Source organism: Temnothorax americanus, unplaced genomic scaffold (genome assembly GCF_048541705.1).
Source record: "Temnothorax americanus isolate GAGA-0224 unplaced genomic scaffold, ASM4854170v1 Scaffold34, whole genome shotgun sequence".
Lineage (NCBI taxonomy): Eukaryota > Metazoa > Arthropoda > Insecta > Hymenoptera > Formicidae > Temnothorax > Temnothorax americanus.
Genome location: NW_027509485.1, coordinates 788134 through 814967, shown reverse-complemented (window position 1 = coordinate 814967; position 26834 = coordinate 788134). Strand labels below are relative to the sequence as shown.

Below are 26834 nucleotides of genomic sequence, written 5' to 3'. Positions count from 1 at the left end.
GGAGGAGAAGGCTCGTGGGAAACGGAGGAAAAGAAGCGAGAGAGAGAGAGAGAGAGAGAGAGAGAGAGAGAGAGAGAGAGAGAGAGATAGCCAAGCTTCTTCCATGACTTTGTATATAGTTCTTTCTCTGTTTCTGATCACAAATCAGACTAATCAGAATAATGTCCTTCCATGAAGGTTGTCCTTATCTCCCGTACCGGCCACACAGACCAGTCAGATGCATGTAAGATCGAGCCCATATATTTTCTCAAAGGACCGAACTTTCTGATCCCCGGGGTGCGGGGCACGCGCTCGTTTCGAATAGTCAAGTCTGCACGTCTGAGGATGTGTCTTCTATCGACTGCGCATTCGTCTATCCGCTGTCGGATCTCACTAGTGCCTGTCGACCCAGAACTCGACATAAAAAGGGCGTTATAAGTGTCACATTACGAAAAACTTAAGCAAATGCAATTTCGGATACTATTCAGAGGAAAAATAATTTAGAAAGATAGTTCCCAATCGATGTACATTGCCGTGAAAATTTTGCATTTGCTGCCGTGAGTGAAATTCTCGGAGAAAATGGGAGATACTATCAATAACGAAAAATCAAACCTCGTTAGTTTGCCTACGTAAATGTGCGCACACGTATAATACACGTATCCTTGTAATGATGACACGCCGGGAATCTCCGGCTCGGCTGCACGTTTCCCGTCGTCACTTGCAAATGTATATAAAATTTCCACGCGTTACACGCGAGATAACGGTGAACAAAATAGGCGGGATCTTTCGCTCTTTTCGAGTTCTCAGGACGCGTAACGCGTGTGGATCACAAACGCCGCGCGTGCCGTACGAAATTCTTGCGTGCCGTGAGACGCGCTACTACTCCGCTATCTCATATTCTACATTAATGCGAAACGCTGTTAATGTACCCTTTTAAGTAATTTATCTGACAGTTTGCTTTCCCGTGCTTGCGGAATATTAATATCGCCTCGTACTGTTTACTGTACTTTAATTACTATACTAATTAAACGTGCAATTTACTTGTTATCGATGAATAAGTTTAAATTTCGGTACGGTGCGGGATACCTAGCGCCAGAGGAACATATAAGGATGATATCGTGATCATGGATCTCACTTCGTCGGGACCGGTCGAGCCTTCGGAAAAAAGTACAAGCTACTTCTATTTGAGAAAACGTTTGACCTGCATTCGTCCATCATTTAACGTCCCTCTCTCTCTCTCTCTCTCCCTCCTTTCTCCCTTCGTCCCGAGAACTCCGAAAGACGCGGACTCATCCTGACTGGAGTGCGTGGCAATTATCGAAAGCAAGCCGGTCCTCCGCTAAACAATCCGATGCGGCATTTACTGATCCATCGATCTGACAGAGTCGTTTGTCGAGAGCGTCCGGCCTCTCTCTCCCTCTCTTTCTCTCTCTCTCTCTCTCTCTCTCTCTCTCTCTCTCTCTCTCTCTCTCTGTTCCTCTCTGTCTCTCTCTTTCTTTCTTTTTCGAGTAGGCGCGCAGTCGTGACGGCGAAACGTTTCAATCTTACGCTCTCGCCGTCTCGTTATGGCGTTATTGATTATCCGACCTGACGCCACGAAATCGAGTCGCGAACGAGTGCGGCGAGGTTAATTACTCGCGATTCGAGACGTACCTCTTTCTCTTTCTTTCTATCCCGAAACGAAGAAATAGGTTGCGTGATAAGAAATCATAATCAGACATCATTTAATAATATTATTATTATTATTATCAGAATATAATATTTCTGGCGCAAAAGGCATTGATTGTGAGAACAAAGAGACCCCTAAAGTATCATGATAAATGATTATACGAAATGAAGGTGGTGAAATATGACATATATCATATAAAGATAATATATAGATAGGTCGAAAAGTAAGTGTACTAAATATATATCTATATCCTTCATTATCGGCAGCAGCACATCCGGGATCGTTGATCTTTGCTCGGAACACAAAAAAAAATTAAATCAGACGCGTCTATCAGTCGTCGTCACGCGTTCGACGCCAGTCAGGCCCGTTATCGCGTATCGAACTTAAGATGTTATTTCTGTTATTTACGAAATGCCTCGAAACAGGTGACACGCGCCCTGTACCTGCATATGCCGCGGGTAAACGGCCGCCTATAGTCACGATTTATATAAAGGTAAAGGAGGAGCACGGAAGCCGAGAGAGAAAAAAGAGAGGGAAAACGGAAGGCGGAAAATGGCTGAGAGACAGGCAAAGGAAGAGAGAGAAAGAGCGAAAGAGTACCCCGTAATTATGCGAGGGTGAGTTATAGCGATACAAGTACCGCGGTTACGACAAACCGGCCCGAACGACTCCGAGTGGTTGGTCTTGTCTATCGATGACAGCGTGTACTGGCGTGTAGCGTCTTTCGACATCAGATACGCGAGTGACGAATATATACATTGTCCGTCATACGTTGACAAATTCTCGCCGCGTCTACGGTGTTGATTAATCTGTCCGCGGCTGCCGCGTATATTTTTACGGTAAATATGCAAGTTATGGCTTTTCTCATGCTTCGATTATCGTCGACGTTGGAACGCAAAACTGTAATTTGGTAATAGCACTCTCTGCAACCACGTGCGCGATACTTAATTACAATGAAGTGCTTGTTACTTTCTGTATTTTTCTAATTACCGAACATAGTATGTTATAGTAAATGAGATTTTTTTGTAATTTTTTTTTCCTACACGATATCATCGTGATTAGAATTTAAGCGTTGATCGTACTATTAAAATTGCCGTTAGAGCAAACTTTCTTGAGAAAATACGTGTCTCTAGAGGGTCAAGACGTCTAGCGATTAAGATATACCGAGTTTAAAAAGTCCGGGGCGTTCAATGGCGCAGAACGGTGATTTGCCGACACCACATGTGTTCACGCGTGACGTGAACCCTTTTGAAAAGCGCGTTTTTTGCTCGGTCTCTCCGTGACGCATCTGTGACGCGATTCTTTGTTTTGACGCGATTGGACAGGTGAGTTATCTGGCTGCGGTAAGACGATCGTTCTTCTCCAACGGACACCGACACGCCGGCGAAGTTCTCCCCGCCCGAAAAAGATCCATCCCGGGGCCGGTGTAAACACAGCCGATAAAACGACGAGGAGAGGCCTTAACCGGCGCGGAAGAGTGATGCGCCACGGGAAACCATTCTTTAAAACCTCACACGTCCCGTGCGGCCCTTTCCGTTGCGCGGTCGTGGCCCACTTGAACGGGTAAAAACGACTTGGCGGCGGCCTCTCGGAGAAGACGAACTATCGCCGCCTGCGCCGCCCTCGCAACGCGCCGATCCTCTCCGAGCGCTCCTGCTTCGCGGCAGCCTCGAATTCGATCAACTCCATCACTTCGCAGGACAGTCTCTCGCAAATAAGGTCGCGTCAAATAAGATTACAATTTCACTGTAGCAACGTTATCTAATAAATATGTTTGAAACCAAGTCGTCAAAGACTTTAAGAAAATTTCTATCACAATCTTTAGAAATTTATAAACATATATTATATAAGTCATATTTTAGGCAACGTTTTATTTTTACACTATTTCTTTCCGATCGCTCTTTTTTTTTACAAATGTTTGACATTTCGCGTAAGAAATAAATCTAAAGAGTGATAGAAAAAACGATTATCATGCATGTATCGTGTATTGTATTTCTTGAAAATTCAAAATCGGAGTGATTTGGAGAACTTCCGCGCTATAATACCCGTCGCCGTTCGGTCTCTCTCCCTGTTAGTGGATTTACTGTCAACGTTGGAAAAAAACTCGGCATCGCGCCCACGGGGAATCTCTCGAGGGTTCTCCAAGAGAAAGGAGGAGATGATCGACCATACCATCGGACGACGACACGTCGGACATCAGTCAGTCAAGTCAGAGTCGTCCATCGAAGTCGGCGGAGGAACGTTTCGGTCACACGCGACGGGACATTATCGCATTAAATATCGACAGGTGGCTTTCAGCGAGGCGCGCTAGAAAAATCAGGAGAAAAATGCCTAAATCTGCCCAAGCCCCTCTCTATCTCTTTCTACTTCTCTCTCGCTTTCGCTCTCTCTCTCTCTCTCTCTCTCTCTCTCTCTCTCTCTCTCTCTCTCTCTCTCTCTCTCTCTCTCTCTCTCTCTCTCTCTCTCTCTCTCTCTCTCTCTCTCTCTCTCTTTCTCTATCCCCTCGGCTGCTCCAAAGATTCGCCTGCGCTGCAATCGGTGTGTCCACCCACACCCGCTGCGCTCATAATAGGCTTCGCGGGGCTAAGCCCCTCTAATTCTTCTCCCATCCTCCTCTTACCGCAATCTCCCGCTTCGACCGGCACCGGTAGTCTCTTTCGCTCTACCTGCCTATCCCTATCTATTTCTCTCTTCCCCCCGCGCCCCGACACGCTTTTGAACGCGGTTCCCATAGGTTATTATTAGAATGCCTTACGTTTGTGCCCCCGGTCGCAGCCCAGGTAGATGGACAGTGCTCCGCCCTTCCGAGAGAAAGAAGAGCCCCGGAGTTGTACGTGCAGCCTGCAACAACTCCGCGCGCTCCTCCGCTTTCTCTCTCTATGACCTATCCCCTGTCTGTGACTACCTGAACAGGAATTCCTGGATGAAGAGCGATCCGTGGCCGTGTGGCGTTGATCGTCGCTCGCTGCGCGACGCCGCGCCGCCGTCACCGCGCCAGTGCCGCTATATCATGTCAGGAATTATTTTTCGAGAAACGAGTTTCGATTGCTATATACGCTATTTGATTCGATCCGACCGGCTATCCTACTTCTCAGATTTCTCTCCCATCAACTCAGCTCGTTGCTCGAAAACGAGCGTGATCGACAATGCGACGGAAATGGATTCTTCGGCTTGTCAAACGCGCGCGATCGACGATCGTATCGCGTAGCAATTCACGCAGCCGGCTTTTTAACGATCGCCTGGAAGAACTTTGACAGGTGTCGTAGGACGCGATTTATTCCCTTTGATACTTTCTGGCGTAAATTGTTACAAATGTGATTCTAATCGAGCCTTATATGTCTGTGGGACCATTTTCCGACTCCGATAGCGGGAGGTCTTTGTGTTAAAATATACTAACTCGACCAACTCGATTATTACCATTTGGACACGCACATTAGCCTTTATCATTCTCCTAAAGAGATACAACTCGTACTGGGTTGTAAACGTGACACGTTAATACAACTGGAAATTTTTCAGCCTCTAAAACGTGACGTTTCTTACGTGTAAATGTATCTCAATATAAGAGCTTAATTAAATTATCTCTAATCAGTGGAACACAAGCGGACCGATGCCATGCTTCCGACAAACTCGAGACAAAAAAAAGGGATGAGTTGGCAATTGTCAGCATAATTTATATCTAAATTTATTACAGTCGGCTACTGCGCTTGACGTTTATTACGTCATATTAATGTTATATCCGGTAGCACGAGCGTCAAGTTGCATAAGAAGTCACTGGTTTATTATGCCGCAAAAAGTCAAAGGTCGAGGATCCTTTTGATCGCTTGTCCCATGCTTTTGGCGCAAAATCACTCGCCGATGGCAGCACCTGACGGTCCTCTATTTGTCATTTTCTTTATTTTATTATGGAAAGCTCTTCTCTACAATCCAAGTTTCAATGTCGATTCAGCGTATAAAAGAAAGATCGATTGTTTCTAAATCGTATTTTCATTGGAAATATCATATGATTTCGATTAAAAATATAAAATCACATAAAAAGATCACACGTCGCAAAAAGTATTTCAGATAATTATCGAAAATTTCTTACCAGGAAAATATTTTTCATGTAACACGTGCGTGGAAAGTGGTCTATCACGCACGCGTAGTGTGCGCAATGGGCCACTTTCCACGCACTTGCAATAACATAAAATAGGGTATGCAAGTCGTGCGTAAAGATGAAAATTTTCATCTTACAGCACTTGTTGCACAAATAACTATTTCACAACACCTTTACGGAAAGTTTGACTTTCCATGCCTGTAGAGAGGGGCGAAAGCGGCCAATTTCACGCCAGGGCGGCATAGCGGGTGGAAAGTAACCACTTTCCGCCCTAGGGAGGAAAGTTAAGTCCTGGCTTGAAATTGACCACTCTCGCCTCTCTCTAGGCATGGAAGTCGAACTTTCCGTAAAGGTATTGTGAAAAATATCGTGTGCACCTCGGGGCGAAAGCTTTTTCAGTCTCGTGTGATTTGCCGCCCTCACCGGCAAACTTCACACTCGTCTGAAAAACGCTACTTTCGCCCCTTGGTGCACAATATACTATATACACAAATTTCATCGTGTAAAAAACTGAAATACCTTTGCTAATAATGTTGTTCTGTCTCTTAAAACTCCTGCCATATGTAATCGAGTTATTTTAAATAAAATGTCTTGACAATTTTGCTAATGGAATATCAGCTATCTTGAGCTTATATTTAAATTTTTTATGAGAAATAAGATAATCTGAATCATACGTATCATCCAGCGCATCACCAGTATAGGTGTATTTTCGTTTCGTTGATAGTGTCTCGATTTCAGTTAAAGTTAAATTTAAGAACTGCGTTTTAGACACAGTATTACAGTGGTCAAGCAGCCCGATATATTTCACATCGGAACGACTCGAGTACTCGATCATTCCGATTGTTCTGCACCGAGCTGGCTGGATTTCGATCCGATCGCGTTGCTCCGGGCGCTCGTTAATGCCGCGCGCATAATTCACGCGTAGTTTTAATAACACGACGAAAACATCGGCGGGGAACGCGCCGCGCCGTGCGCCGCCGCCACCGTCGATCTTTTCAGCCCGATAAATCGCCATCGGTCTCTTGCGCGACGTATTTCGCCCACCGGGAAAGACCGCCGTCAATTATTATCGTTTCCCGCTTCTGGTAGCAACCGCGTCCGCGCATAAATATCGTCATTTCCAATGACTTAATTCGCCACCAAACTTTTCTAAATAATGACCATTTTACGGCCGTGATATTGAAATTCCGAGACTAACGTGGATATACACACACTTACACGCACGTACCGGTAATCAGGACATTGATTGGTGGCAGTCACGAGTTTGCGGTAACTTGTAAAATGGACGAGTAAGAGTCACGTTTAACTGACCGCGATTCCGTAATAATTTTGAATAATTCACGAATTCTATACAAAATCAGAAATTCTGAATACCTATCATTATACGGTAAATCAATTGGCCGCGCGTGTTCTTCAGATCGGACAAATTATTGAGTTCAAGAAGTGAAACTTATTGGTAATATATTTAAGGTGAAAAACACAATTGTTTATCTGGAAAATAACATTTTTCTCTCTTTATAAGATTATGCTTTACAAATAAATAATTTTCTAAGGAAGAGTATCTTTTTTTCTCGAATTTAATTAGATTACTTTTTTAAATTAAAGAATATATAAATAAAAAATATAAACTTTTCGCTATTCTGCTTTATTGAACACATGTTTCTATTCCTGTTTTTAGTTCTTATTAGTTTTCTTATTATTCTTAAATTAGATGGCATCTTGCTTTCACATTTCTACAAAAGTTTATTGCATTATCACTCATAAAAGTGTGAATTATATAAATAATGTACGCAATGTATGTGCGAGTATCTGCAGTGCATTGAGCTCAGGATCGTGTATCTTAAAACAAGGTAAAAATTACAAAAACGTGGAAATTCTCCTGGTGAAAAAATTTCTCATATTTTCTCAAAAATTTTGTGAGATCAAAATTCTGAAAATAAATAAAATTTCTCAGATATACTTTCAGAAATATGAAAATTTTCGGAATATTTCAGTATTCGTATGTATGAAAATTTCTGATAAATTACACATATTTTCTCATATTTGTTCAGATTTTTACAAAGATGTGTTGGGGAAAAAAATTTGAAATATTTTATTATTTTCTTGTCTGAGTTTCTCTGAAAAATGTTCCAATTCGTATAAAAAAATCCGACACATTCTGAGCATCTGAGAAATTCAGAGAAATTAATATGAAAAATTCTGAGACATTTTTTCCACCAGGGTCATTAGAATATCTACGATTTCATTTGTCTATTAAATCTAGTAAATCTATTCACTTTTGTAATTTTCACCTTGTTTCAAGATACACAATTGACCCTCTGATTCGATCATATAAGCCCAAATGAACGGTGCAGATCAGTCATCCCCTGTGGAAAGGACGCGGCTTACATCGTAAAGTGTACATTGTTGCCATCTCGCGGTGCAGTTTCAAACGTTAACACTCCGCCGGTATCACCATTTTCTTATCAGTATATATACGCGTAGCAAATGTGTCCTTTTTGCCAGAGGATTCGACCTTATCGTTCGCTGCGTGCATATATCAAGACGCATGTAGCAACGGCGGCGACGACGGCCGATGATATTCAACCCGGAAACGAATCGCGATTGGTCGTCGGCATTGCCGCGAATATACTGCAAGAAACGGGGGGTTAGGGAGAGGAAGGCAGGGCGCGTAGGGCGCGTTAGATAAGTATTTTTTCTTTACGCGAGACGCTCGCTGATAGGAGTGCGCAATAAGGCAATCGGCCGGCAGGAATATCCACCCCCTGATATCGACGCGCGACAATTAATGAGCCGACGTATAGATAATGGCGACGTTTTCGCCAACGCCAGCGGCGGTGATTCCGCGCCGCGGAACGCACGAAAACGCGCCAAAGAGCGCCATAAAATATTCATAACTTTTAGAAATCCCGTCAATATGCAAATGCGAAATGCTAATCGCCGCGTTCGCGCCTATATACGACGAAAGCTATCGCTCCGTTGACACCCGCCCGTCAAGATTCTTGTTTTGCGGATATGTCCCACCGGGGCCGCGTGGCCGATGATTTAACCGCTTGTCAGACGATCGGAGCCGGGGCCCCGCTCCGAGCGGAGTTTCAAGGATCTTCGTTCCTTTATCGTGGACGACGATCGACGGCGCGCGCGCCGTTTAATTATATATCCGATCGATACGCGCACTCACGGGAGAATCTTAACGGGCACCCAATTCCGTTTGCGCACCGAGGTTCCCGAGTGACGGATGAGCGGCGTAATTCATTTGTTTGTCATCGTCCGTTTCGACCTCGCGATCAGGAGAAACCCGACGTCGGCGTCGCGTCGCTTGAATTCCATATACGAATTTAATACGGCCGTAAAATAATAAATTAAAGATACCCGTGGCGGAAGATCATCAATTTTTATATTAAGCATATATGTCGATAAAGAATTGTCAACGACAGCGACGTCCAATCACGTGTGTATCAGATATGAGTGTTGTAATTTATGCGGGACCGGTTGGAAATAAAACAAAATGAGAGAAATAAGAAATGAAAAATTAACGTTACGTGACACAACGTAACATAACGTACACGCACACACGTCGCAGATTACACAATACATATTGATCGATTGCTCCTACATTAATATGCATTCCCATTTTTCCTCTGAAACATAATAGTGTCCCCCTTTTTTTTTTCGAGGAAACAAGTTTTGTGATTAGTTAGAATGACTTTTCGTATATCCGAGGACACAGCGAAACGAAACGCTGCGACTATAGTTAGCTATCTTTAATCATCTCTTTTACCAAATAGCGTTAAACGAGGCTATTTTACAAGCTCGATGTCTTCCGCTCGTTTATATTGTCCGCCTCCGTCGGGACATAATGCGGTTTGGCTAAAAAGACGTCCTATATTTACGGCGATTTCGAGCAACCAGATCGATTGGAGTTGCTTCAGTACTCAAAACACGTAACAAGGCACAGGCCGCCTTCACCTCGTGCAGCGTCGGCGCGGAGAGCGTGTACAAAGGGCCGGCGCGGGCCAAATTAAATCCCGATTAAAAATAAGGCATGCCCTCGCGCCGCAATTTATGGCGTCGCGCCACGTACGTGTATGAAACAATAAGAACGCTCGTTATTGTTTCGGGCTACTCTTTTCTATAATACGTACCCGACTTCGGGTATCAAAGGGAATCGCCCCGCTATTATTCGTGAGCGTCACAGTGACATTAATTGCATTATTATAGCCGTGCCCACTCTCCTTCCTCTCGGTACTTACTATGAAGGGGTGAATGTTGCGAAAAAAAAAGCAATATTTTCTCTGTTCGCCATCCGTCCATCGTTAGATCAACAGAATCATAACAAATAGACGGAACAGATTTATATGGTATATAGTAGACTGAAAAATTGCGTACGCGCGTTACCCAAATTGGAAAGTAAACGACATCAAAATTTATATCTATATGATTTTATACAGTATATATAAATTTTTCGTGCAAGTTTATTACGAGACCATAGGTGGATAAGCGAATTTTAACTGTAAATTCAAAAGAAGTCAAATAGATGTTGCTATTGCTATCATACTATTTTAATTAGCATTTCATAAGGATCGTTGCAACGTCGCGAATCAATAAAGGAACCGTAAGAAATGGCTGTATAATTTAAAACTTTTAATCCTACACATTTGTATCCCGAACGGGATCAGGAAACCACGAAAGGCTTTGACCTATTCTCTCCCTTCCCCTTCCTCCACACACATACACGCATATATGCACGTATGTGTATATGTGTATGTATATGTACATATATATGAGAATGCGACGGAAATAAAGAAAACTATGTTCTAGCGTGTTACCTCGGTGGGAAACCGCGGTAGCGAACCGGTATTCCGGTCGACCCCACGTTAGCCTCTTTAATCGCGCCGCGAATAATTAGCGGACGGCGATTAGGGTGATTAAAGGCAAGGGACCGAGTCACGGGTACGACGCAATTAGCCGAATCACTTAACGACTCGGCCGACGGGTGCACGGACTGACGCCTAATGCGGAGAGAATGCACAAACGGAATCTGCCTGTTCCGATCTCGAAGCCAGAAATTACGTAATTGAGATATGCCTAAGGCAAGGAATAACGCCGCTACATTGTTAAAAGTAATACTCGTTAGATACTATCGCAGAACTAATAAGAATACGTAATTAAAGAAGAATTTTTGCACCGAATTAATTACCATCTCTTCGGTTGTAATTATCTACTTTTCAGACTTTATGTGTAACACATTATATATATATCTCGCAGAAATATGCAGTCTTCTGTTCAGTTAATTGTGTCTATCTACGAATTCCTGTTTCTTAATTCCAAGATTCGCGATAGGATTAGTGGATCGTTCGCTTATCTGCATAAGCATCTCGGTAGTCTGTGCGGCGTAAAACTCGAATAAGAAAACAAAATCTCCTCGCTACATAGAAGCTTTACAGTGCATGGGAACTCACGTATACCTATCTATATATAAGTCGGCGAACCATTGTATATTGTATATGTATCGTTCGATATTTTAGTTAAGAAACTAACGTTAAAACGTATACATTCCTCACTGAGACGTGACAAAAAATCGTTAAATACATATGTAAACGCAAACGCGGTCATTCTTTGGTGCAATTCTTGTTTCTTCTTCATGTACTCCCATTTCCTCCTTTCCTTATTTTCTGGATAAATGTTTTTAAAAAGATTGCTTACGCAAAAAATCACATCGTAACTTGAGGGTTATTATCTCAATAATGTATGTGCTGCAGATTAATGACTCTGTATCGACACACAATAAAAGTCTCTTAACAAAGTATAACTTAATTCCACTTAGCAATTTGCTTTATTATTAGTTACCATTATTTCTTATTAATTACTATTATCTCTTAGTCTTAGTATATTGCAACCTTGGCAATGAGTGAAAAGTACTGATAAGAAAGTAGCTTTAAAAATCGCAACAAAAAAGAGAGAAATAATTAATGCGATATTTATTTCCTAAAATAAAATAATTAAAATTAAATGAAAAGCATCCTATGATCGCGTATAAAATTAGTTACGAAGATTCCTTAACTGCTGCATACCTTTGCGAGCGAAACGCTTATCAAGATTCCCGGTCACGCGGGTCCACAAGGTGTCATAAAGTAGCATGTCACGGGCCATTACTATTCTCATAATTTCTGCATTATAGATTTGTTATCAAAAATTACCGTAAAATGTGTGCTACAAAAAACCTTTCGGCACACATCTTTCGTCGCATTCCTAAATTATCTTCTAATTAATATATACATATATTCTGCATGGCCAGGTACCAGCAAGCGTTTCGCAAACCAGTTTCGCTTCGTGCGTACAAATTCCCGTTCACGACTGTTGCCACCAAGTTACGCGCGATTATTAGTCGAATGTATGCTTGCGATGCTCGAGAAAGTTACGCACAAGGACAAGATCAAAATTTTAATTTAATCAAAATGGCCTGTATGCAACAAATGTATCAAAATGTAATTGTGTCTTCAAAGTAATAAGAAAAGTAAAATACCAACAAAATGTATATGCACAAAAAAATTGCCTGTATCAAATAAAAATCATAAGAAATAGAATTAAAAGATTAATATTTCAAATTTGCGAAAAATACGTCACTGCGAAACACGTCTTTTAAAAGCAACATTTTCTACGAGGAAATAAATTTTATAAGCAGTACGCGCCTCGATTGTATTCGATAATAAGATAGCATTGGGGTACAGAGAGAATCATTATTTGTCGGCATTATTGCAAATTGCATCGCACACGTGTTTTCTCTCCACGCAATTCGCTTTACGCGAAGTGAAGTCGGCAAGCAACCGAGATCATTAATGGTTCTCACTGTACAGACGTCGTCGGGAGGCGTTCTCCTCCGACGAGCGCAAACAAACGGAGCAAGATAGTGCCAACGGTAGCAGCGCCGGGAGATTAGGGTTTGTTTTACAGCGAGCGGTAAAGCTGTCGCACGGCTCACGCCGGCCGTCGTGTTTAAGGAGGCTCTTACCTCGATCATAATATGACAGATCTTTATGAAATTAATATATGTTGTAAAGTGAACCACAACGGACCGATGCCCAAAACTTGAGCATAGGTTGACGATAAAAACTGTAAAAATATCAGTATTGAAATTCGCATTTTTAACACAGGGCATATGGTAAACACTAAAATTTTTACCGGAAGTGATGTATTTTCTTGGCAAGTTTGCGAGCCAGGTAAACAAAAACTAAGGAATTGTAGTTAAAATAATAATCTTTCTAATGATAAGAAGAAAACTTGGTGTTGACGATTAGTTATAAAAGATATTGTAGTTTTAATATGACGTACGAGAGGTTAGGACGAATGATCTTCCGAGTGTCAAAATCGCGCGAAGTTTCAAATGTTGTATTACACGTAAATAAGTAAAATGCGTTTTTTAAACATCTTTTATTCATTTTATTAATTAAGAGTAAACAAGTAAATATTATATATATATATATTTATTTATAAATATATATAGTTATACATAAACACATCAACTATACTTATCATAATTTCTTAGAAAAATATTATTTTTCACAGCTTCCTTGCAGAGTAAATATATCACATATTTTGTCAATTACTCTCTTATTATTGGTAATTCTTGGTTTTCCATCAATACTTTGGCTTAATAAAATGCGCAGACCATCAACACCGTTCTTTTCATAAGTTTGCTGTAATACAGACTTATTTATTCCAGCTTTTGACTTGTTTTGTACCTATATAAACAATAAGTTTCAATTATTTGCCAATCAAACCTTGAAAATCAAAAAGTAAACAATGTTAATTATTCTTTCTAACCTCACTTGCACATGTCTTTTCTCTGCGCTGTATGGTAGCGGCATAATTATTCTCTCGCGCATTGACAACCTTTATTTTCGCGAATTTTCCTTTCATTTTCCCTCTCAGCATTCTCACGTTATATCTTTCTTTTGGCTCCATCTCTTCATCGCATCATTCGCTACAACGCTACACGGCTACACCTCACTTAGCTGCAGACTGCTACAGACGACGTTGTGACACGCGCATGTTCTGCTCTTTAGCACTGACGTAGTCAACTGACTTATTGTATAAATTTTAATATTTACACTAATAGAACATATAACTTACTCTTACACTATGTAAAAATCATTATTTATTTTTTTATTTAATTTTCCGATAATTTTATAACCAATTATTAATGATAATTTTTCGGTTGCTACATTGATTAGAGCAGCCGGGTAAGAGCCTCCTTAAACGCGCCGGCCTTGGTGCAGCAATGCGGAAAGTGTTCACGAAGTATTTCAGTTGTACTTCGACCCGTAACCGCGCGGCGTTGCCCGGCGATACCGGCGACTTTGAGTGTCGCCGTCAACTCGCGGTGCGTCTGAAAAATTATTGTTAAACCGCGAGACAGGAGTGTTGTCACGCGAAATGCGTTACGATCTATGTCTACGATTATTAATCGAGAGAAAACGCCGAGATAATTCGTCATATTCCGATCTTGTGAAAGATGGTATGAGAAAAAAATTTTGAAACTAACTTCGTGAATTTAGTCGATAAACAAAAAATGTAATAAGTATGACACTCATTATAAAAGTCGAGCATGGTACACGGCTAGAATAAAGTAGAATTTTAAATTAGCTTTAATTAGAATTAATCGAAAAGTATCTTGTTTGAAAATTATTTGTTTTAAATGACAAAGTTATGCTGATTTATAAATGCAATAAGTTTAGAATATAATAGTATGAATTATATATTATACCTATATGATTGACGGTTTATGTAAGCCGTTTCCAAGACCGAGCGAGACTATTACGAAGGGAATTGTGTGGGCGTGGCGGATAACACATCGAAGTCTTATCATACAATTGAAAAAATATCATCAACCCGCTGTGAAAATAGTTGCGTAATGCACTCTCCACGTGTGCGTGCGGCCCGCAAACATTGGTGTGGCTTGCCGCATTTTGGATGCACGTTATACGCCCACCGTATCGCACCGTATCGGACGAGAAAATGGAATTTATTTATTCTTGAAATATGTGATACAGGAGTGGCAAGAAACACCGTCGCGGCGCCCCGCCGTCGTCACACACAATGTATATAATATATATTGAATTATATATATATATATATATATATATATATATATATATGTATATATTTCCAAATACAGAAGTATATCGTTGCGGAATACTATCGCGCACGAATTATTCATGATGTTATGAAATCCGATGCCGACTTAAATTTATTTGCCTTTACTTTCCATATTTTTATTTTTTTTGCATGCAATCAATTTGACAGCGTAGATAAAATTAATCAGTAGCGCTTCGATAATAAGTTACCGAGTTGAAGCTATACAAAAATGATAGTAGAATATAATTTATTAACTGGGACGTCGATAAATATCTTAAAAATCAGAAAACCCGAAGACTAGACAGAAGAAAAATGACTAGAGAGAGAAAGAGAGAGAGAGAGAGAGAGAGAGAGAGAGAGAGAGAGAGAGAGAGAGAGAGAGAGAGAGAGAGAGAGAGAGGGAGTTTTCGAGCAAAACTTCATCCGCAATATTCGCCTACTGTGAAAGCTCAATCGAAAATCTCGTTACTCTATATCGCGGTGAGAGTTATAATACGAGAGAGTAACACGAGATATTCGATTACGGTGCCATGCGGGATGACAGGTGCGGCGGGACGGCACCTGCCTTAAAATTTACGGATCTTGCTCCACGATTCTAATACATCTACTCACAGAACTGTCCCACGCCGTGGTATATATACCTTTGCGAAGGTACTATCACACACACATCCTATCCGCCGGTAAACAAGCGTATATTAGGTCGCGCTGGACATATTTGAGGAGAAGCGTATGGAAAAGGAAGGTCTCGACCTTCTCCACCCCTGGAGGATAAAAACCCCTTTCGAGAGTGAAATATGTGAGAGACGGGACCGCCTCGCGGGATAATTCTGAATTATGTTTGTCCTCATCTCTCCCGGGCCGGCGCTTCCACCTAGTCGCGCTTCGCCCTTTTGTCAATCTCTCGCGCGGGACCCTGTGGCCTCGCCATTCTTCTACCATATTCCCCCGATTCGTTCCCCGACGCCGTTCCTCCGGTGCTTAATGTGCCACGCTGTATCGCACCGTCGATTCACGGCCCGCTTCGGCTCGATTCACCGCTCGAAACAGATTTGAATAGTCGGGGGAGGATCGGTATATCGAAACGATAATAAACATACCGAATATCTTTGATGCTTCATATACCATATGCCTTTGTAATCAAGTAAGCTTTTTTTTTAAGAAATCAGATTTGTTATATTGCTTTATTAGCGTGGCGGGAACGACTAAAAGTTTATTTTTAAATGCACCTGCGGCTATTCCAGACCATTTTTTAAACTATCAATGTAGAGTTGAGACGCATCGAAGTATTAATAATACCGAATTATCCAATTCATTGCGCAATTCCTCCGGTTCCCCAGGCATATCACTAACTTTCAAATTGGCTTTCTATATCACTCCGTACCTATAGGGCAATTTGTACTTCCTATGGCGTGACCAACAATCTGCAGAGAATCCATGCGTCGTTAGACATGTAATTTACCTGCTCGATCAACGAGCGCGATCGACTTGACTCGCGATGCGCCTCGCAAGCGATAAGATCAGGATAATAATTCTGACTCGTAAGATGATCTCGTACGCGATCGAGCCTAATTAGCAGGACATACGCTCCAGGAAAATGCTGCTTGAAAATCGATATGCCAATTTCAACGTAGACTACTAATGATATCGTTGCATTGGAGAAACTGCGATAACGGCGTGTACGGGATATCCTCTCATTGCCATCATTATTAACGAAAGCGGTTATCTTAACTTCATTTTCTCTTAAGAAAAATTATATGAGAAACCATTACTTCTCTTGCATCTTTTTACACATTTTTTTATAATATTACTTATTATGATAATTAAATTTTAAATTAAATGTTCAAGTAAAGTTTAAAAGTTGGTATATGTATGTATCTACATTACTGAAGCTTTGTTTTTTTTCGGATAATTATTTTTTTAATTTTTCAAATATTACTTTTTTTGATTGCTATTACTATTAAATTAACGCAATTTATTATTTGCAAACAGTAATACAGCATAAATCATAGCAGATACAATTACAAACATGTGTCAATGTTAAATAAGCATTCGCAAAAAGAGGATCCACCGTGGCGGCAATGCATCTCTCGATCTTTCGATTCTATTGGTCCCTCGGATGCGTATACCCCTTCAGCTCGTCTCGCAGTGGACAATTATTTGAAAGAGACGCCGAAATTCGGGATCGAAACGCGGCGAAGGGAGGGAATGGGGTGGTAAATGGGGAGATCGTAGACAAAACGAGAAGTTTACTGACTGGCACCGAATCGAAAGCTGAAGAGCGGCGCAGAGGGCACCGAGAGAAGAGATAGAAAGAGATATCGGACAGAACAGTGAGGACGGGGTAGGACAAAGGGAGAAAGAGACGAAGAGAAAAAAGGAGCACGGCACACACACACTCGCCACCCGCTGGGCTGGACGAGACGCATGCGTGCGATCCCATACCGATGGCATACCATGTTTCCATGCCTATACGGCTATCTTCTCTCATATACCCTCTTCTCTCTTGCTCTTCCTCGTCTCTTCGACCTCTCCTATTCAGTCTCCTCCTTTCTAAATTTTGTTTCCATACCTTCTTTCATGCTTTTTTGTTCTTTTTTCCCCTCTTCTTTTTCCATGTCTCGATCTACCTTTCTTGTTCATTTTTTTTTTAAATTTTTATTCAACGCCAGAAAGATGAAAAGAAAGTCAAGAGTGAAAGTCTTTATAATTTTTGCAAAATAATCTTTTCATCGTTATTTCCAAAATTGACAAATTTGTTACAACTTTCTGCTACGGTCAATGTTCTCTGCTTTATATGTTGTATCTGTATTTTACTTTTAATATTATAATTATTTGTATATATATATATAATGTTCCATAATACAGCACTGTACTGTAATAGAATAGTCTAAAAATTCAATGATGATAAAACAAGATCATAATTTAAATAAAGAGGGAGAGAAAAGAGAAGAACTTTAAAATTGATTAAAAAACAAATTATTTAAAAAGAAGCAAGTTCCTACCTGCAGACATTTTTTCTTTAAAATATATGATGTGACGAGCGCGTGAATTTTAATGCGCCAAAATAATCTATATCGCATAATATTCAATCACATAAGTCATAATTACGATGTGCAATAAATCACTTGGTATTTTTGTTAACCCGGCCTCAATGCCGAGAGAAGACGTTAAGTGCCGTGTCGACAATTGCCGAACAAGTTAAGGAAAATCTCATATTCTCATCCAAATCACTTTGAGACTGCAAGTCCTTGAAATACGTCTTCTACATTAGGCTCTGCTGGACAAGATAATTTATAGCTCCATAACGGCTTCGTGACAAATCGTGCATACAAACATTGTAAAACTGGCGGTAAAAACTTGAGATGTCCCTTCAGGTCGGCTTGCCGTTAGCTGCAATAAAACTTGACTACTTCGACTGCGTGCTGCGCACTACTCTCCTTTCATCCTTTAGCTTTCCCTCTATTTTATTTCTCTTCCTTATTATTTTAGGTTTTTCATACCAGTGAAACGGTATATCTTTTGGCATAACCGTAGTCTTAAAAGTTGTAAAGTAACCGACACTTCCGTCAACAAGATCACAAGCATCAGGTTTCTTCCTTATTCGAGCAATACAGTCATTTTTAACAATATTTTCTTTAACTTACAGTGTCGCCTAATAATATTTTGACCACTACACGTTTATTGATTAATTCCTATAAAAGTCTGCTGGCATAAATCGCGAGGAAAGAAGCTCCTAGTCCTACTTGGGTAGGCATGCACGAAGCGCGTAATTAAAACAGCAGAATGACAGTTGAAACAAATATTTCTGTTTCCCTCGCTCTTCCGTCATTCCGCTTTTTCATTTCTCCGCGCCAGTCGATCGAATAAATCAATGAATCTAATAAGGCGGGCTCGGCTCAAGTCGGAAATTGAAAAGATCCAAAGCGATGATACAGCAGCGAATTTTCAATCGACTTTTTTAAGATTAATTGACAGATATTCCCACACCGGTATTGATCCCGCGCGTACCACTTCGTGTATGCGTGTCAAACGAGAGTGTCCTCAAGCGCAATCAAGACAGTCAATACATTTGACGGCCTGAATTCGCGTGCGCGTAAAATTGTTAAAAAAAAAAAAAAAAAACATTGAATACCTATATTATTGAGCTAGAAGAAATATGTAACGTGGATATCAATGCTGCTAATAAAAATTTTTGCAATATTGTCATAAATCGCAAGTTGTTAGAGTATAAAAATTCACGAAGTAAGGCGTCGACTCTTATTTGAATAACAAACATATTTGAATGGTACAAAAGACCACGTTCAATTCTCATTATTTGATATTAAGTCGGATGTATTAAACATCGATAGCTTTCGAAACATCATTAGCTCTCTGGGGAGTTGACAAAAAAGTGCCAAAACATAATTTCGGGATTATTTATGGGCTGAGACGTTTTATTATCTCCGAGAAAAGTTAGCAGGGGCACCTAAATATCCCGGCATTTAAGCTAATTATTACCTTGCCTGGTTACACCAGGTTACACCTGTTATTGGAGAAATCTATCCAAATAGCTAGTGCCAGTGTTATACAACCGTCAACCCTTTAGCTGTCGGCTTGTTCGGATATTTCCTACTCGTTTTCCATCACCTCTTTCGTTTTGCTTCAAAGCACCTAATGATGCGGCTTCAGCCACACATTTATCGCGCGAGAGAATTCCAGACAATTTATATGTTCGACATTACGAGCGCCCGGCGAGATACTACGGGAAGAAGCTCTGTATTAGCTGCACTAGAGTACATAAACTTTGAACGCTATCCCTATGGTTGTTAAGTGTCACCTAGATATCCAATTATTCGATATCGCCGTATCGATACGAGTGATATACGGATTATGGATATGGAATGAGAGAGAACATTCGACTATCAGACGAGAATGAGCGGCTGGTCTATAATAATTTCTTACGTCATTAAACGAGCATGCCAATGCGATGCGTACTTTCGGCGAATTTATGATAATTACAAATCGTCGGTATGGAGACTGTCCGGCGATGATCATCGCTATCCAAGAGAGAGCCGGGGATATATACTGCCGAAAAGGCCGGGTCCAGGTCGATTCGGATCCTCTACATATTCATGCGGGATTAAAGTCGGTCGCCTCGCCGACCGGCACCGAGCGGGGGACGGCAAAAAAAAGAGAGCAGAAGGGACCACGGAGAGAATCCCGATTATTCATGACGCGAGGTGGTGCGCTGGCAACGGCAATCCCGCTCTGTTTGAACAGGGAAACGCGCGCGGTGTGATCACTGATTTCATTGTTTGCTCTGTATCCTAGATAAAAACTCGCTTCCGGTGAACGAGGTGCACGAGAAACATAGCGAATTGTATAACATGACTGACCGATTAATCGCCGGTTTCTCCCATTTCTCAGATTAGATAGTATTTCTCAAATGATTTCTCGGAGAGAGAGAGATTGACCGAAAATCTATTATTTCTGAAGATATTTAATTCCAAAGTTCAATTGTATCTTATGTGAAAGAAAGTTATTGATAACTTTTACGAAACAATAATATAATCAGTTACTATTTTTAACTGCCAAATCGAAGAAACTTATCAACAAATTAAAATTACAGATGCGACGGAGCGAGATTTACGCAAAAGTTGTGCAATTTTTATCCGTAAATCGGAATGACTTGCGAAATCGAAATAACTAAAGCAGCATCTACATATATATTGAATATTAATGATTAGCGCGCCAAGGCGAATTTTTGCCTTGATTTGATTGGCATTTTTCATTTTGCAAAGTACGATACTCTCGACAAATTATTCAGTGAGCCGTGTGTTTAAACGCCCTGTTAACTGGGCACGAGGATAGTTGAAATTAAAGCTTCCGGTCGGCGCGACAGATAGAAACGGTTCCGCGTCGTATTTCTCACGCGAGTGGCACTCCTCTCCGTAAGCCATCCTTTGATTAATTGTCTCCAAATATCCTCAGGACACATGCCCACAGGTCGTGGGCACCCTCTCCCTCTCGGCCCGGGCGCGACTTGTGCGTACGAGAGAGAGGGACTGGTTACTCTTCTCCTTTATATATACATATATATATATATATATATTTTTTTTTTTACACGTCCTAGATCCCTCCGTCCCGTCTTCCGCGTCCTTTGCCACGGAAGACTTTCAATTCGGTCCATATTTCACGCGTACGATATTTTTAAACAGAACGGAGAATGAGTAATGGCGAAAGCGCTTTCCTGCCGACCCTTTTAAACGAGGGGGGTTCCCGATATAGCGATGTTACAGCCCGGAGCAACCCAAAGACGAATTTTCTCTCCCGGCGTGTCGAATGTAACGGCGGTATTGACTCTTCACGAGAACGAATGAAAGCTTCAACATTAAACATGTCGCAACGCCGCCTCTCGAGCGCATTTACATTCTATTCAAATTGACCTTATGTGGCTGTACGTACCAGAAATTGATTATGGTGCTATGGAAAATAGATATGATATACTCACACTCGAGCGAGGTAAGACAGACACGACTGTTGCATGTAAATACGAGATGTTTGCTGAAATTAGGAAACGCTGGAACCGCTGGAACTTTAATACATCATCTTTTGAAACCGCAATATTCTATCAAAGAAATCCTTAAAGTTATAAATAATAATATAGTGCTTTTCGTTTTCGATTTTTGAGAATAGCGTGTACTTTAAAAAAAATTCTAAAAAGGAAAAATTATATACGCAATCTAATTACATTACTAACAACATTATATTAGTATCACTGTAGCTTTCGTTATATATAATTCATTAATTTAAAAACTTAGAAAATATTACTTGCCTTAGAGCGACCGAGATCAATAGCTAATCGCGGTAATGTACGATGAAGCAAATTCGTCGGGAGGAAGCGGGGCGAGCGAATCACCTAATCGAAACGTACGCGTTGACAACGTGGAGACGTTCGAGAAAATATCGAAACGATTTGGTAGGCTTATAAACACGAGTTGGACCTCGGGCTTACTAGAGGCTTACCGTGGCGAAATGTTTCTACCCTGCTGACCAAACCGGCATGCCTCGTATGGGACACACCGGCACGCATGCGGCATGAAAATGCGACTTTATAATGGGATTAGGTAGGTTGCAATTCAGATTATAAATTGGATTATGGCGCTCCGTTAACCGCGCTAAACGCTTTAACCGCCCCCGCTGCCGCTGCCGCCGCCGCCGCCGCCGCCCTTTTGTAAACGCGCAATTTGCCCCTCGCTGCATACTTTCGCGAATTGACCCCGCGGCGGCAACGACTATTGTGGCGCAAATTGTATCGTCGGGCGAGAGAGGAGACTTTTCTAGGAGAGGCACAGTAAATGCGCACCCATGCAGTTCCTATTTTATTTCAAACTTATGAAAGAAGATGAATACACGGTGGTATTATTTTGCGGCTTTCATAAACGTCGCAGATAACCGTTTCGGCCTAGCTGTCGTGTAAATGTGAAATAAGCCCAAAACGAAGCATTATTATAAAAAAATACAGTTTTCTTCTCTTACTAAAATATAAAACGTACTGTTAAAATATATCGCGCATTAATCATTTATGAAAATGTTGTGATTTGACGGTAAAGGCAGTCAAAAATAACGAACAGAAATCATAGTCACGAGCATTTCGCGGAGTTTAAGTCGCGCGCACGATTTCATAAAAGAATACAATGCAACGGTCCGCCTGGAGGTCAAAGAGAAACAAAAAAAGGCATGGGGAAAGAAGCGCAAGGAGAATAGAAAGATGGAAAGGTCAGAAGCAAAGGCAGAACTAAAGAGATCACCCGCGGGGCTAAATAATACCAGGCAAAATGCGGTGGGCCACCCTTCGCCACGCTTTTCAAATCGACGCGAGATCGTGACCGATGCGCGCGCGCGCGCGCGCGAGAGAGAGAGAGAGAAAGAGAGACCGACACGACGAGGCGAAGGAAAGTCGCTGGGATTTTTGTTTAAACGCCTGAAGGTGAACCCACAGCCGTCGAATGTAGGCGGACATCGATGCATTTCACCTGCTGTCAAAATTACCTGCGCTATACCCGTCCTCGTAGCGCCCTTCGAGATTTTCACTAATTCTCTTCGAGAGGGGCCATTATTATTCCCTACCGCCTGCAGAATGCGGAACCGATTCCGCGGCTCTCTATACGGAATCTTTTCGGCGTGACCAAGCTGGTTATTATCCCGAGTTATACTCAGTTTGAAGTAAAGAACCGGCCGTTCGCTAATTTGACGTGCAGTAGGTATATAGAACTTATGTCACGGAAGTAGAGAAGTGTAAAACAAGAAAAAAAAAGCAACGTAAATCTTCACAAAACTCAGAGATTACATCTTCGTCGGATTTATCGGATGCGTTGCAGTACACCAAATTTATTAGATAGAAATTCAGTATTTTTCTTATTACGATAAGCGATCATTTCTATTAGCTAAATTGACGGGAACTAGTCACCAATTAATTTCACGCATTAGCGACTGCAATAAATTTCATCCTTTCACATCAAGACGACGAATGACCTTTACGTATTCTTCTTAATTCCCGCACGTCCCGTAGATTTTTAAGTAATTGGTAGAAACTTGGGAAATCTGTCTCTCTTCTCTCGCGTGCCTCGCCATCGGGAAAAAAATGTCCGGATACCCTGCTGAGCTCGCCTCTCTGACCCATGCATTGGCGTAGACAGCTTAACGGTAGGCAAAACCAATGGCGTCATCGAAGTAATATAAGCTCTACGATCGAATAGTGATTAATGATAGTCACGCTCCACTGGGATAGTCGTATCATCGGACCTCGAGCGGTATAGATAGTACATCTTCATTTACTTCGCCGAAAAATTTCGCAAGGGGACTTCCGTTAGGGTTGTAAACGAACTACATCTCTCCGCGAGTGCCATTCACTCTTCCGCAACCATCTACAATTTATCGCGTTTGTTCGGTGACTGTCTTAAATTACATTAGCGATAAGTATTCGACGGAGTTAATGACGATAAAGAAAGACGCCTCGGAGGCATAAAATACACCAGTTGCCGATCGCAATAAAAAGTCTACGCGATATCAGGTTTTTGTCAGCGCGCGCTTGTACAAACGAGATGCACCTGACGACGACGACGACGACTGCGTCCTCGCGCTCTTTTCTCCTATATGCGCTTATAAACCTATATCAAAGTGAATTATATTGCGTTCATACCACACGTGTCGCCGTTCGCACCATCATAAACATCCGGCGATTTGTTTTATGATCTAAATAATCCATTTTTTTATTTGCTGATCTATATATTATGTACCTAGAGAAGCGAAAAAATCAAAAAGTCATATCTTAAGTGTTGAAAAAAAATTTGTTTTCACACAATCCTCTGATACGTAAAAATGTTAAATATTAAACTTATATAGCATTTAAAATTGAAACGTGTATAAGTATATTTCAGAGTTGCCATTTAGAAACTTTTGATAAATAAGTCATTTTCTATATCAACATTAATTAAGCACTGTTTTAAACTCTTTTAATCTCTTTCACTCTTTTCGAGAATTAATTAAATGTTTATAGCTGATGTGATTGAAAGATCTGGCGAACGCGGCGATACACACGTTGAAGATGAGAGAAGGAATAACGCACGCTCGATAGTTAGCAACAACTGATGGGCAGTGCTTTTTAACGTGCGTCATACATAATGCAGGGATTCGCGAGTACGTTCGATTCGTAGGCGCTCGTCTCGCGGGATATTTTCCATTTATGCAAATTCCGCCGGCGTGCGCAAGCATGCGGGGACGGCTATCGCAATTAGGAGTCGCAGCTGTAACTGCGTGCGTAAGGGTGTCGTAACTTTAGCGAGGAGGGCTCTCTCGCGTAACCGGAGACGATACCACGAAGCGCACTTACCGACCTTAACCGAGAATATTTTGCGCCCTTACCCACTTCGACTAATGCGCTAAAAGTGGTGTGCGCTGTACATTTACGCGGTTGCCAGTAACGTGCACGCGAAATTGCGCTCTATCCCGATCGCCGATGCACTCGCGATTTCGGAAACGGAGGAGAAGAAAATCGATCGAAAAGCGATAAAATCGTAATCTCAAGACAATCCGAGACAGTCCCCCCCCTCCCTTCGTGTGACTCCGTGTCGTGTACGCGTGAAGATCTTATCGAATATATGATGCAACGCCACCGAAATTTCTGCCTATTTTTTTACAATATCAAGTTACATTTTGAAATATTCCCGCCACCGACTCGACGATGAATATCTCTCACAATCGTTAAACCGCAACTTTTCTTTTTCTTTCCTCTCTCAAATTTCTTAATTCTCTTCGTATCGCGTGATAACTACACAGGCGAGGGACGGACGTAACACCGTTCTCGACGGTTTATGCCTCGTTAGCGTGCGTTGCGGCGTGCTTGGTTTTATGTTATTGTAACCAACACCGCAGCCGGGCGCGCAACCGCGCACAGTGGCATGACATTTTTACAAGGAGACAGGCCGGAAGTCATGAATTCTCACGAGAGTTGCAGAACTCTCAATCGATATCCTAATAATTTTCCGGTAATCGCGCTAAGCTATCGTCTCGCGACTACGAGAGAGGAAAGGAGAGGAAGATGAGAAAGGAAAGAACAAACCCTTCTTTATGTAAGTACACGCGGGCCCTCGCGCACTCATTTTCACTGGTATCTTCTGCAGGAGCGAAAGTGAGAGAGAGAAGAGAGAAGAGATCTGCACGCCGTATCTCTTCGTATTATTATGATAAAATATTTTTTCAGCCATAAATATACGTCCGGAACGCGCGAGACCCCCGCCGCGCACAGGCCACCCGACGCACGTTGCAACGCGATAAACGCATCGCACTCGCACATGTACTCGCACGAGCATCCGCCGATCTTACGAATAAGCCGTAGCGTCTAGGATGAGCGAGCGACTGGTGTAAGACGACATAGCGGTCGTGGTATCTTGACACCATCAAGATGCATAAGACGCGATGCGTTATTGATCTCTATCTCTGCGTAGCACGAAGGAAGCACATGGTAAAAGAACGCGAACTATTAGCGATAGACGAAAAACATCGCGTGGAATAATGCGTGTGGTTTTCTTCGAACAATCAGCACTTCTACAAATAAGAATAATTAAACTATTTTTTAATATTAAGCTTAACCCCCTATAGCTTGCCACGTTCCGGTCCAGTGGAACACTAAACGTTTTTCGATTTTCTAGTTTTTACGCATAAATAACATAATTTTTTAATTTCCTTATAATATAAGTTCAGTTTAAACTCAAATAATTTTCTTCACCTGATATTATCATAAACATCTTATTCGGACTCTGTATTTCCAATTCCTACATTACAAACTTAAAAATGTCAATTAGAATGAAAATGACAATGCGACAAAGTCGAACGATCGAACCAGAGTGTGGGGACTCGAAAATAAATATTGCCTAGCTTGGTTAATATCAATGTATGTGTATGTGTGTAAATTACATATTTTATAAATAAAAAACTTAATAAAATGATCATTGCAGCATCGTACTACGTTTTTTCTTTCCTATAACGTATATTAGCGTGTGTTGATCTAAGCACTGTGACTTGAGAGCGACATATCATTGGAATACGTTTACATCCACGAGGGTCCTATAATTCAGCGATTCGCTTTCAATGCGTTCGACGGACGTATCGGCATGTTTGCGTAACCCGACAAAATATACAGATTGAATTCAGAGAGTGATTTGTTTTCTCTACCGTTAGAAATTTTGTTCGACCGTCTAGGCCGCGATGTGAAAATAAACATTTTTTTTTCGGGAGCAAAGCTTTTCCGCGCCGTGAGCACGACCATTACACTCGCTCGCTCCCATCCCCTGTTCGAAACATAACTTTATAGCTATAATACAATTATATATATATATATATATATATATATATATATATATATATATATATTGCACACACGCCTGTCACATTGCTTAAAATAGAGACCATAACGCA

At 41.4% G+C, this 26834-nt stretch overlaps 1 long non-coding RNA gene across 1 annotated transcript; it reads right to left on the bottom strand.

Annotated features, from left to right (window-relative positions):
* Window positions 1-13207: 13207 nt before the first annotated feature.
* Window positions 13208-13999, bottom strand: LOC143901493 (uncharacterized). Its single transcript, XR_013258098.1, has 2 exons — window positions 13566-13999; window positions 13208-13483 (listed from the first exon to the last, which is right to left on the bottom strand). It is a non-coding gene; the product is annotated as an uncharacterized LOC143901493 (long non-coding RNA).
* Between the last annotated feature and the right edge of the window lie 12835 nt (window positions 14000-26834).